The 12,223-nt window shown below is 45.1% G+C and overlaps 1 long non-coding RNA gene across 1 annotated transcript in view; it reads right to left on the minus strand.

Annotated features, from left to right (window-relative positions):
• The window catches only part of LOC101734832, a 94,977-nt gene extending 85,236 nt beyond the window's left edge, over positions 1 to 9,741 (minus strand). The window contains exon 1 of the long non-coding RNA XR_004219638.1: positions 9,507 to 9,741. This is a non-coding gene — a long non-coding RNA (uncharacterized LOC101734832). The remainder of the gene's footprint in view (positions 1 to 9,506) is intronic.
• Positions 9,742 to 12,223: the final 2,482 nt, after the last annotated feature.

Raw genomic sequence — 12,223 nt, forward strand, 5'->3', positions numbered from 1 at the left:
AGATCTCATGGTGGATCCCCCCTGATCGGGACATCTTCGAGATCAGGGATTTTGAAGATCCACGGGCGGGTCCCTATTTGGAGTGCATTAGGGAACAGATAAGAGGAGACATCAGGATGGCACTCTATGATCTGTGGATGGCCAGAGATTGTGTGAAGATCACAAAGTGGTGGCAATTTCGCCTGAAGGCCGACTTCCGAGGGGACTACAGGTACATCAAAGCCCACCTAAAGGACCTCTACAAAGACCTAGAGGCTATCAACAAGGTCATCCTGACGCGGAACAGCGAGAGATATTAAGGTGCAGTATAGAATCCATCCTTCTTTCCCTTTCTTCTTTCTATGCTGTTTGCTGAAATGGAAATATTCCCTAAATGATGGCTATTTTGTAATGGAAAGGGGCTGATGGATTGAAATCAATTGCAATTCTCAGATTTTGTGCAATGTGTGAAGCCCATGTAAGATGGCAACGTTGTGGGGAAAAATATCCACTTGTTCAGTGTTTTAATTTTGCTTCAGCGCCCGATTTGATATTAATGTGCCCCTAAGTGTAATAGGGTTTCTCCAGGGATATCGCTTGCTAAGGTATAAATAAGTTCTTTTGTTTGATTTTTGCAGGTGGCCCTCGGAACTAAAAGGCAAAAGATAAGATCTGCCCAGATCCACCTTCTCTCCTATCAACCGCAATTCCACCAGCGGTGCCTGCACTCCCATCCACCGTAATTCCACCAGCGGTGCCTGCACTCCCATCCACCGTAATTCCACCAGCGGTGCCTGCACTCCCATCCACCGTAATTCCACCAGCGGTGCCTGCACTCCCATCCACCGTAATTCCACCAGCGGTGCCTGCACTCCCATCCACCGTAATTCCACCAGCGGTGCTCCCCCTTTCATCTAAAATATGGTTCATACACAAGAGCACCTTAAGGTGCTTGGTAAAAACTGCATTCCCTTTCCATCCATCCCTCAGACTGCAGGAGCCGGGGTCTGCAGGCTGCCTGGGGCCCAATGGAATGGTGTGTATGCTACCATATTCCCTTGTTTCCCTCACCCTGCTTCCCTTGATTATGGCAAGCAGGGTGAAGGCATTGATTCTGGGAGCAAATCCGATTGCCGTTAAGGAGTCAGGAAGGAATTTTTCCCTCTAATGAAGCAGATTGGCTCAAAGCTTCTCAGAGGTTTTTTTTGCCTTCCTCAGAATCAATGAAAAACATAATTTATTATTTGTATTATTAATAAAACTGTGATTTTCACAGATGAACCATCAAGCCGTGTGTGTGTCTTTATTCTGGGTATTGGGCTCATTTGGAAGGGGAAACACATAGAGGGGGAGAGACTGTGAGAATAGAACAAATCAGCAAAGTAGAGACACTGAAAAGTTAAAGAAGAAAGAAAGAGAAATGTACACATGTTGCTGCTTTATAAGAAACCCTGCTTTCCACTGTATGTGTCAGTCTGATTCCTTACACCCCCCAGCACTTCAGTACCTGTGAGTGACACACACCAGTCCTCCAGCGGGTATGGCTGCTCCACCAAGCATTCTCACACCGGGCTAATGGGCTGAGCTTCTGTTAATAATGGCCATTCTTGGCATCCTCCCATCATTCCCCATCATGGCATTCAGCCCTGAGACCAAATCACTGAAGGGTAAAATGCACAACACAATATTCATTGGGCAGATAATAAAGGTGCCTGTGGGTACAAAACCTGCTCCTGTAGGGTTACTATGCAGCCATATTCCCTGGATACACAGAATATTGCCAGGTGAGCAGTAAAGCACAGAACCCACCCATTCCCTTTTCAAAATATATGGATCCCTAGTCCTGCCAGTGCCATCTGAACCAGGTGCAAGTGAATGAGGCACCGGGAAGCAGCAGCGGGCAGAACCCCTGTGGCACCGCGCCGTATACAAGAGCAGAATAAAGACCTTCCTAGGATTGCTGGAAACAAACACCAGCATGGCGTAACATCAACATTCCCCTAAAGCTTTAAGCTACTGCCAGATGGGACTTATTACCCGCTGTGTGTGGCACCCAGGCCCATGCCAGCGGATTGGCTGATACTTGGCCTGCGTTTATTATACACCGGCTGAGAATCAGCCCCGCCTGGCAATAGCTTCAATGGACAGCGATACAACCCAAACCCAACTCTTTCACTTTAATGTGCCAGCGTTGCCCCCCTGTCCCATCTCTGCCCCAAACTGACACACAATTCTGTTACCTTACTAACTCAGTTTTATAGAAGAGTAACACAATTACTGCTAGAAGTAAAGCTACAGAGGAGAAAGGGTTAATACTGTGCCCCGCATGTGTATCCCAGTTTGTTACATGCTATTATTCCCATCATTTAGAGGGGTAACAGCCCAGAGTGGGATCCGCTCTCTGCTTGCCAATAGCGTGCCAGGAATCCGCACCACTGCCAGATATTTGCAGCAATGGAAACGATATTAAACCCCAATGCTGCTCATATTCAGACAAAATCGCCGGTGCTGCTACCTATGGGATTCCCATTACTAGCCGGGCAGAGCAGTTTATATACGGCAGTACAAGCAGACAAACAAGTGCCCGTGCCCTGGGCCGAGCATAGATGGAGCACACAACTAGCAGCGTGTTTTGGGGAGACCTGCACCTTTTTCAAGCATCCTGGCAACACTAAAATAAAGTCTAAGCAAGCAGCATTCACTTGCTCTGTGTGTGCTCCTTCCCATTAATACTATGTACTATGTATATAAAACATTGCCTTAAGGTGGATGCAGGGTACTGGGAGTTGTAGCACCAAAGCCACTGGAGCTGCAGGACCATTCATGCGAGTTCCCCCAAGCACAGAAAGTTCCTGCACAGCAGCAGCGGAAGGTAACATAGGTTCAGCAGAACAAGATGGCGTCAGTAGGGCAAGATGTTACCAACCTGCGTACCCACCCCATGTACAGCTTTGTTTGGGTAGCGCCATTGTACCCTGTGCAGGAGCTGAAGTCAGGGTTTGACTGTACTATTAATATTTCTCTCCTATTCATTTTCCTTTCTCTCTTTCAAACCAAAATTGGGTTGCTAGGGAAAACTGGACCTAGCAACTAGCTGTCTGTTGAAACGCCAAGACGCTCAGCTGAACAAAAAGCTAAATAATAGGAAAGCTAGAAAATAAAGACTAACTGCAAACTGTTTTGGAATATAACTTTGTACATCACACTTAATGCTAATTTAAAGGTCAACTTCCCCCTTAATAACAGTGGAACAAATCTACAAGCGAAACCAAGAATGCCGCAGGGGTCATTTATAAGCGGAAGTGCGGCATACAAAGTGCCATTTTAAGTAACCATGTTGTATTTTAGCCCAAACTCAGCATTTTTACCCCCCTACAATTCCACATGAGCCGGAGAGATGGTGATGTGCCTGACACAACTGCGGCCCAATGGCGCCACCATCTGGAGAAAGCAGGTATGCGCTCAAACTGAGGTGCAAGTTCCGCAAACGTGCCGGGCTAAAGGGAAGTGCTGGGCAGTTTGGTGCCGGTATGTACAGCATTACATAAGGGTATAGTAAAGTGACAAAAATATCCCCAACTTTACCGAAGAAAGCCAAATATTTTTGGACACTACACATAAGGGTGAATCTGAACGGGGTAACCACGTCTCTCTACTCCAAACTACTAAGTTGCAAAACTCTTCGTAAATTAGCGTTTTGATGCAGCACCTAAACATCACCTTACAGCTTACTTTTTACATAATTTCTCCTTAAAAATGAATGGCAGCGCCACAGGACCCCGAACAGTTTAATGCCTAATGTGCTTAGGATTACAACTATACTCACTATCCCACAGTTACACTCTGTACCCCTGAAACCATCTTGCCTTACTATACTCACTATCCCACAGTTACACTCTGTACCCCTGATACCATCTTGCCTTATTATACTCACTATCCCACAGTTACACTCTGTACCCCTGATACCATCTTGCCTTACTATACTCACTATCCCACAGTTACACTCTGTACCCCTGATACCATCTTGCCTTATTATACTCACTATCCCAGTTACACTCTGTACCCCTGATACCATCTTGCCTTACTATACTCACTATCCCACAGTTACACTCTGTACCCCTGATACCATCTTGCCTTACTATACTCACTATCCCACAGTTATACTCTGTACCCCTGATACCATCTTGCCTTACTATACTCACTATCCCACACTTACACTCTGTACCCCTGATACCATCTTGCCTTACTATACTCACTATCCCACAGTTATACTATGTAACCCTGACATCATCTTGTCTTACTATACTTAAGAGGTCATATGACTTAATTGGTACCAAATGTGGTTAATATGTACCTAATGGGGCTATAAAACATACAGGGAGCCATAGATACAGAAATGAGGGCAACCAACCTACTATATAAGTATCTACTGTACTGTAATGATTGGAAGGAAGTAGAATATTGCTTTGCTCCAAAGGCCACAATGCAACAGCATGGCTAAAGTCCCTTCAGCAGCTCCGTATTATAATTATTCTTATTCTCTATAGCCGAACAGTCCCTCACTCTGCTGTGCTGTAACTATGCTAACTGTTCAGCAATAGCGACTAAGGATAATGAGAATACGGAGCTGCTGAAGCACAGATGGGTCAGTGAGCTCTAAAGAGAAATATGTGAGCCATAATGCGTCCCGCTCCCACTTTAATATGCCTTTCCCAGTGCCCCCTGTTTCTCACCCCAATGGGCTATGTGCCCAAAACCCCATAGCCAGTTTATCTGCAGTGCCAACATCATGTATAATGCCCACAGGGAACATAGTCAGTATATATGCAGTGCCAACATTATGTATAATGCCCACAGAGCACACAGCCAGTATATATGCAGCGCCAACATCATGTATAATGCCCACAGGGCACACAGCCAGTATATATGCCGTGCTAACATCATGTATAATGCCCACAGGGCACACAGCCAGTATATATGCAGTGCCAACATTATGTATAATGCCCACAGAGCACACAGCCAGTATATATGCAGCGCCAACATCATGTATAATGCCCACAGGGCACACAGCCAGTATATATGCCGTGCTAACATCATGTATAATGCCCACAGGGCACACAGCCAGTATATATGCAGTGCCAACATCATGTATAATGCCCACAGGGCACACAGCCAGTATACATGCAGTGCCAACATTATGTATAATGCCCACAGAGCACACAGCCAGTATATATGCAGCGCCAACATCATGTATAATGCCCACAGGGCACACAGCCAGTATATATGCCGTGCTAACATCATGTATAATGCCCACAGGGCACACAGCCAGTATATATGCAGTGCCAACATCATGTATAATGCCAACAGGGAACACAGACAGTATATATAAAGAGCCAACATCATGTATAATGCCCACAGGGCACACAGTTAGTATATATGCAAAGCCAACACCATCTAAAATGCCCACAGGGCACACAGCCAGTATATATGCAGTGCCAACATCATATATAATGCCCACAGGGCACACAGCCAGTATATATGCAGTGCCAACATCATATATAATGCCCACAGGGCACACAGCCGGTATATATGCAGTGCCAACATAATCTATAATGCCCACAGGGCACACAGCCGGTATATATGCAGTGCCAACATCATCTATAATGCCCACAGGGAACACAGCCAGTATATATGCAGTGCCAACATCATATATAATGCCCACAGGGCACACAGCCAGTATATATGCAGTGCCAACATCATATATAATGCCCACAGGGCACACAGCCAGTATATATCAAGAGCCAACATCATGTATAATGCCCACAGGGCACACAGTTAGTATATATGCAGTGCCAATACCATCTATAATGCCCACAGGGCACACAGCCAGTATATATGCAGTGCCAACATCATTTATAATGCCCACAGGGAACACAGCCAGTATATATGAAGAGCCAACATCATGTATAATGCCCACAAGGCACACAGTCAGTATATATACAGTGCTAACATCATGTATAATGCCCACAGGGCACACAGCCAGTATATATGCAGTGCCAACATCATATATAATGCCCACAGGGCACACAGTTAGTATATATGCAGTGCCAATACCATCTATAATGCCCACAGGGCACACAACCAGTATATATGCAGTGCCAACATCATGTATAATGCCCACAGGCTACACAGCCAGTATATATGCAGTGCCAACATCATATATAATGCCCACAGGGCACACAGCCAGTATATATGTAGAGCCAACATCATGTATAATGCCCACAAGGAACACAGTCAGTATATATGCAGTGCCAACACCATCTATAATGCCCACAGGGCACACAGCCAGTATATATGCAGTGCCAACATCATGTATAATGCCCACAGGGCACACAGTTAGTATATATGCAGTGGCAATACCATCTATAATGCCCACAGGGCACACAACCAGTATATATGCAGTGCCAACATTATGTATAATGCCCACAGGGCACACAGCCAGTATATATGCAGTGCCACCATCATATATAATGCCCACAGGGCACACAGGCGGTATATATGCAGTGCCAACATCATCTATAATGCCCACAGGACACATAGCCAGTATATATGCAGTGACAACATCATGTATAATGCCCACAGGGCACACAGCCAGTATATATGCAGTGCCAACATCATGTATAATGCCCACAGGGCACACAGCCAGTATATATGCAGCGCCAACATCATGTATAATGCCCACAGGGCACACAGCCAGTATATATGCAGCACCAACATCATGTAAAATGCCCACAGGGAACACAGCCAGTATATATGAAGAGCCAACATCATGTATAATGCCCACAGGGCACACAGCCAGTATATATGTAGTGCCAACATCATGTATAATGCCCACAGGGCAACAACCAGTATATATGCAGTGCCAACATCATATATAATGCCCACAGGGCACACAGGCGGTATATATGCAGTGCCAACATCATGTATAATGCACACAGGGCACACAGCCAGTATATATGTAGTGCCAACATCATGTATAATGCCCACAGGGCACACAACCAGTATATATGCAGTGCCAACATCATATATAATGCCCAAAGGGCACACAGCCAGTATATATGCAGTGCCAACATCATATATAATGCCCACAGGGAACACAGCCAGTATATATGAAGAGCCAACATCATGTATAATGCCCACAGGGCACACAGCCGGTATATATGCAGTGCCAACATCATATATAATGCCCACAGGGCACACAGCTGGTATATATGCAGTGCCAACATCATCTATAATGCCCACAGGGCACACAGCCGGTATATATGCAGTGCCAACATCATCTATAATGCCCACAGGGCACAAAGCCGGTATATATGCAGTGCCAACATCATGTATAATGCCCACAAAACACATAGCCAGTATATATGCAGTGCCAACATCATGTATAATGCCCACAGGACACACAGCTGGTATATATGCAGCGCCAACATCATGTATAATGACCACAGGGCACACAGCCAGAGTATATGAAGAGCCAACATCATGTATAATGCCCACAGGGCACACAGTTAGTATATATGCAGTGCCAATACCATCTATAATGCCCACAGGGCACACAGCCAGTATATATGCAGTGCCAACATAATTTATAATGCCCACAGGGAACACAGCCAGTATATATGAAGAGCCAACATCATGTATAATGCCCACAGGGCACACAGCCAGTATATATGTAGTGCCAACATCATGTATAATGCCCACAGGGCACACAACCAGTATATATGCAGTGCCAACATCATATATAATGCCCACAGGGCACACAGGCGGTATATATGTAGTGCCAACATCATGTATAATGCCCACAGGGCACACAACCAGTATATATGCAGTGCCAACATCATATATATGCCCACAGGGCACACAGGCGGTATATATGCAGTGCCAACATCATGTATAATGCCCACAGGGCACACAGCCAGTATATATGCAGTGCTAACATCATGTATAATGCCCACAGGGCACACAGCCAGTATATATGCAGTGCTAACATCATGTATAATGCCCACAGGGCACACAGCCAGTATATATGCAGTGCTAACATCATGTATAATGCCCACAGGGCACACAGCCAGTATATATGCAGTGCTAACATCATGTATAATGCCCACAGGGCACACAGCCAGTATATATGCAGTGCTAACATCATGTATAATGCCCACAGGGCACACAGCCAGTATATATGCAGCGCCAACATCATGTATAAAGCCCACAGGGCACAAAGCTGGTATATATGCTAAAATCTGGTGGACATCTACAATGGAAAAATTGACCGCACTCATCCACCACAAAATGGACATATATGAAAAAATATGGACACCCTGGACCGAAAACCAAAACAATCGACCAACTAACCATATCTAAAAACGGACAATGCCAAGGGAAAATCCCAGACGCTACCTAAATAAAAGGAAAAAAAGAGAAAAGAAAAAAGACCACCCAGATGAAAACGGCAAGGCGAGAGTCCAACCACCCCCCTTTACCTCTAACCCTCTATCCAACCCCTATTCTACTTTCTTTAACCCCCATTGTTCCACATATTTTGTATGCATCCTACTTTGTTGTAAAACAACTAATAAAAACAAAGTTTAAAAAAAAAAAAAAAAAAAAAGCCACTTTGGGTAAAGTTTTGTAAAATGGCCCCCCCTGGACCTGCTCCAGAAAATCCACTATTTTTCAACTGCCCCAATCGGTGATCGGGGTACACAGACTATTGCATGTGTCAGTTGGATCTCCCCCTCTGCTCTACATTTTGCAGCAAGTAGTCTGTAGGAACCTGAGCCCCTTCTCCCAAGGATTCTCCCTTCGTAAAGGATTCGGCCCAATACCGAACCCAATCCTAATTAGCATATGCTAATTAGGGTTTGGAAGGGTTAAATCTCAAAAAAATTTCAGCTTCCGTGTTTACATGTAAAAAAGCCACATGATTTTTCGGATTCGCATTTGGTCCGGCCAGGAACGTGGATTCGGCTGAATCTAAATCCTGCTGAAAAAGGCAGAATCTTGGTTGAATACTGAATCCTAGATTCGGTGCATCCCTAGAAAATACTGCCCTGATGGAAGGTGCCCAACACATGGGTATCATCTAGCATTTTAACCTTTTTGTGTTCTTACTGACATTCTATTCTAAACATTTACTAGATGTATGTGGGCAACAGAAAGAGTAGAGCCGTACCAATTTAGCAAGAAGTCTCACAATCTGAGAAGCACTGAGCCTTCCTAATATTACCTAAGGGATATACAATCTGAGCTGTAATTAGCATCGTTGTATGCCCATTAAACTGCTCCCAGATGTCTCTTTCTTGGAAATAATCCTTTGCCTAAATGGCTTACATGATCAATACCTCCCCCACCGATCAGATAATCCTGGTGCTGGATTTTGTTCCCAAATCTCTACAGATTTCCGTGCGTCATATGATTTGTCAGGAATCTATATTTGCCCAGGCAGCAAACACAGCAATATCGCTCACCTTTTTTAGCTGAGGAAGAACGCCTAACGGGCAAAACAGAGCCAGGCACCCCGCCGAGCTTTAGGCCTCCATTGCCTGCTGTAATCTGCTTCTTCTTGTGCTTGTGCCGTTTTAGCTGGTGTGCAGCCAGGGCTAGGGCGACCGTACCAAGAGCCGTGCCAAAAAGGACCTTTCGAAGACCAGAAGACAGCCTGAGTTGCAAGAATGTGGACTGCAAAGACAAACAATATATAGATTCATTATAATAACCAGCTATGGATTTTGGAAAATAATAAATGTGTCTTGTGACTTTGTGGCAAGCAAGACAAGGGTACTTCAAGGTCAAAGCTCCTAATGCCTTCCCACCCCAAGCATTCAGAAAAGTACGCATTACGTAAATGTGTGTGTATATATATATATATTCATGTAAATGCAGCCACTTGCTTTGACCTCTGCAGTTTCCAGGAGATGGGGTGCAGTGACAAAACTAAGGATGCACAAAACCACTACAATACCATATTGATCACTAGTGGCTCAACGGTTAGTATATTGCCTTGTAGTGCTGGGGGTTTGATTTTAACCTGGGCAATAACTGCAAGAAGTTATATAATCTCTCTTCATTCCTAAACTGGCAATCTGTGGGTTCTGGCAAATGCCAGAGGGGCTTCTGTAAGATGCCATAGACTGTCACTATTTATTGGGCCCGTGGGGCTGTTTTTATTTTGAATCCCAATCCAGACCTGTCTCTGTGTGTTTCCTCAGGGCACTCTGCTTTCCTCCCACACCCCCAAAATATACTGGATGGCTAAATGGCCCTTGATAAAACTGACCCTAATATAATAAGGACTTTATAACTAGGGCAATGGTTGGCAAACTGTGGGTCTGGAGCCACAAGCGGCTCTTTAGCCCCTTGAATTTGGCTCTTCCAGGTGCGGGTTCGCACATACAGCCATATATTTATTTAGCCCCCACTTTCTACCCCGTGTACCTGTACCAGCATTACTGTGTAGCCATATATTTATTTAGCCCCTACTTTCTACCCCGTGTACCTGTACCAGCATTAGTGCGTAGCCATATATTTATTTAGCCCCCACTTTCTGCCCCGTGTACCTGTGCCGGCATCCAGCATTAGTGTGTAGCCATATATTTATTTAGCCCCTACTTTCAATCCCGTGTACCTGTGCCAGCATCAAGCATTAGTGTGTAGCCATATATTTATTTAGCCCCTACTTTCAATCCCGTGTACCTGTGCCAGCATCAAGCATTAGTGTGTAGCCATATATTTATTTAGCCCCCACTTTCTGCCCCGTGTACCTGTGCCAGCATCCAGCATTAGTGTGTAGCCATATATTTATTTAGCCCCTACTTTCAATCCCGTGTACCTGTGCCAGCATCAAGCATTAGTGTGTAGCCATATATTTATTTAGCCCCCACTTTCTGCCCCGTGTACCTGTGCCAGCATCAAGCATTAGTCTGTAGCCATATATTTATTTAGCCCCCACTTTCTGCCCCGTGTACCTGTGCCAGCATCCAGCAATAGTGTGTAGCCATATATTTATTTAGCCCGCACTTTCTGCCCCGTGTACCTGTGCCAGCATCCAGCATTAGTGTGTAGCCATATATTTATTTAGCCCCCACTTTCCATCCCGTGTACCTGTGCCAGAATCCAGCATTAGTGTGTAGCCATGTATTTATTTAGCCCCCACTTTCTATCCCGTGTACCTGTGCCAGCATCCAGCATTAGTGTGTAGCCATATATTTATTTAGCCCCCACTTTATATCCCGTGTACCTGTGCCAGCATCCAGCATTAGTGTGTAGCATATATTTATTTAGCCCCCACTTTCTGCCCCGTGTACCTGTGCCAGCATCCAGCATTAGTGTGTAGCCATATATTTATTTAGCCCCCACTTTCTGCTTCGTATACCTGTGCCAGCATCCAGCATTAGTGTGTAGCCATTAATTTATTTAGCCCCCACTTTCTGCCCCGTGTACCTGTGCCAGCATTCAGCATTAGTGTGTAGCCATATATTTATTTAGCCCCCACTTTCTGCCCCGTATACCTGTGCCAGCATCAAGCATTAGTGTGTAGCCATATATTTATTTAGCCCCCACTTTCTGCCCCGTGTACCTGTGCCAGTATCCAGCATTAGTGTGTAGCCATATATTTATTTAGCCCCCACTTTCTGCCCCGTGTACCTGTGTCAGAATCCAGCATTAGTGTGTAGCCATATATTTATTTAGCCCCCACTTTCTGCCCCGTGTACCTGTGCCAGCATCCAGCATTAGTGTGTAGCCATTTATTTATTTAGCCCCCACTTTAGATCCCGTGTACCTGTGCCAGCATCCAGCATTAGTGTGTAGCCATATATTTATTTAGCCCCCACTTTCCATCCCGTGTACCTGTGCCAGCATCCAGCATTAGTGTGTAGCCATATATTTATTTAGCCCCCACTTTATATCCCGTGTACCTGTGCCAGCATCCAGCATTAGTGTGTAGCCATATATTTATTTAGCCCCCACTTTCTGCCCCGTGTACCTGTGCCAGCATCCAGCATTAGTGTGTAGCCATATATTTATTTAGCCCCCACTTTCTATCCCGTGTACCTGTGCCAGCATCCAGCATTAGTGTGTAGCCATATATTTATTTAGCCCCCACTTTATATCCCGTGTACCTGTGCCAGCATCCAGCATTAGTGTGTAGCCATATATTTATTTAGCCCCCACTTTCTGCCCCGTG

The sequence above is a fragment of the Xenopus tropicalis genome, chromosome 8 (assembly GCF_000004195.4).
Source record: "Xenopus tropicalis strain Nigerian chromosome 8, UCB_Xtro_10.0, whole genome shotgun sequence".
In the NCBI taxonomy this organism is placed as follows: domain Eukaryota; kingdom Metazoa; phylum Chordata; class Amphibia; order Anura; family Pipidae; genus Xenopus; species Xenopus tropicalis.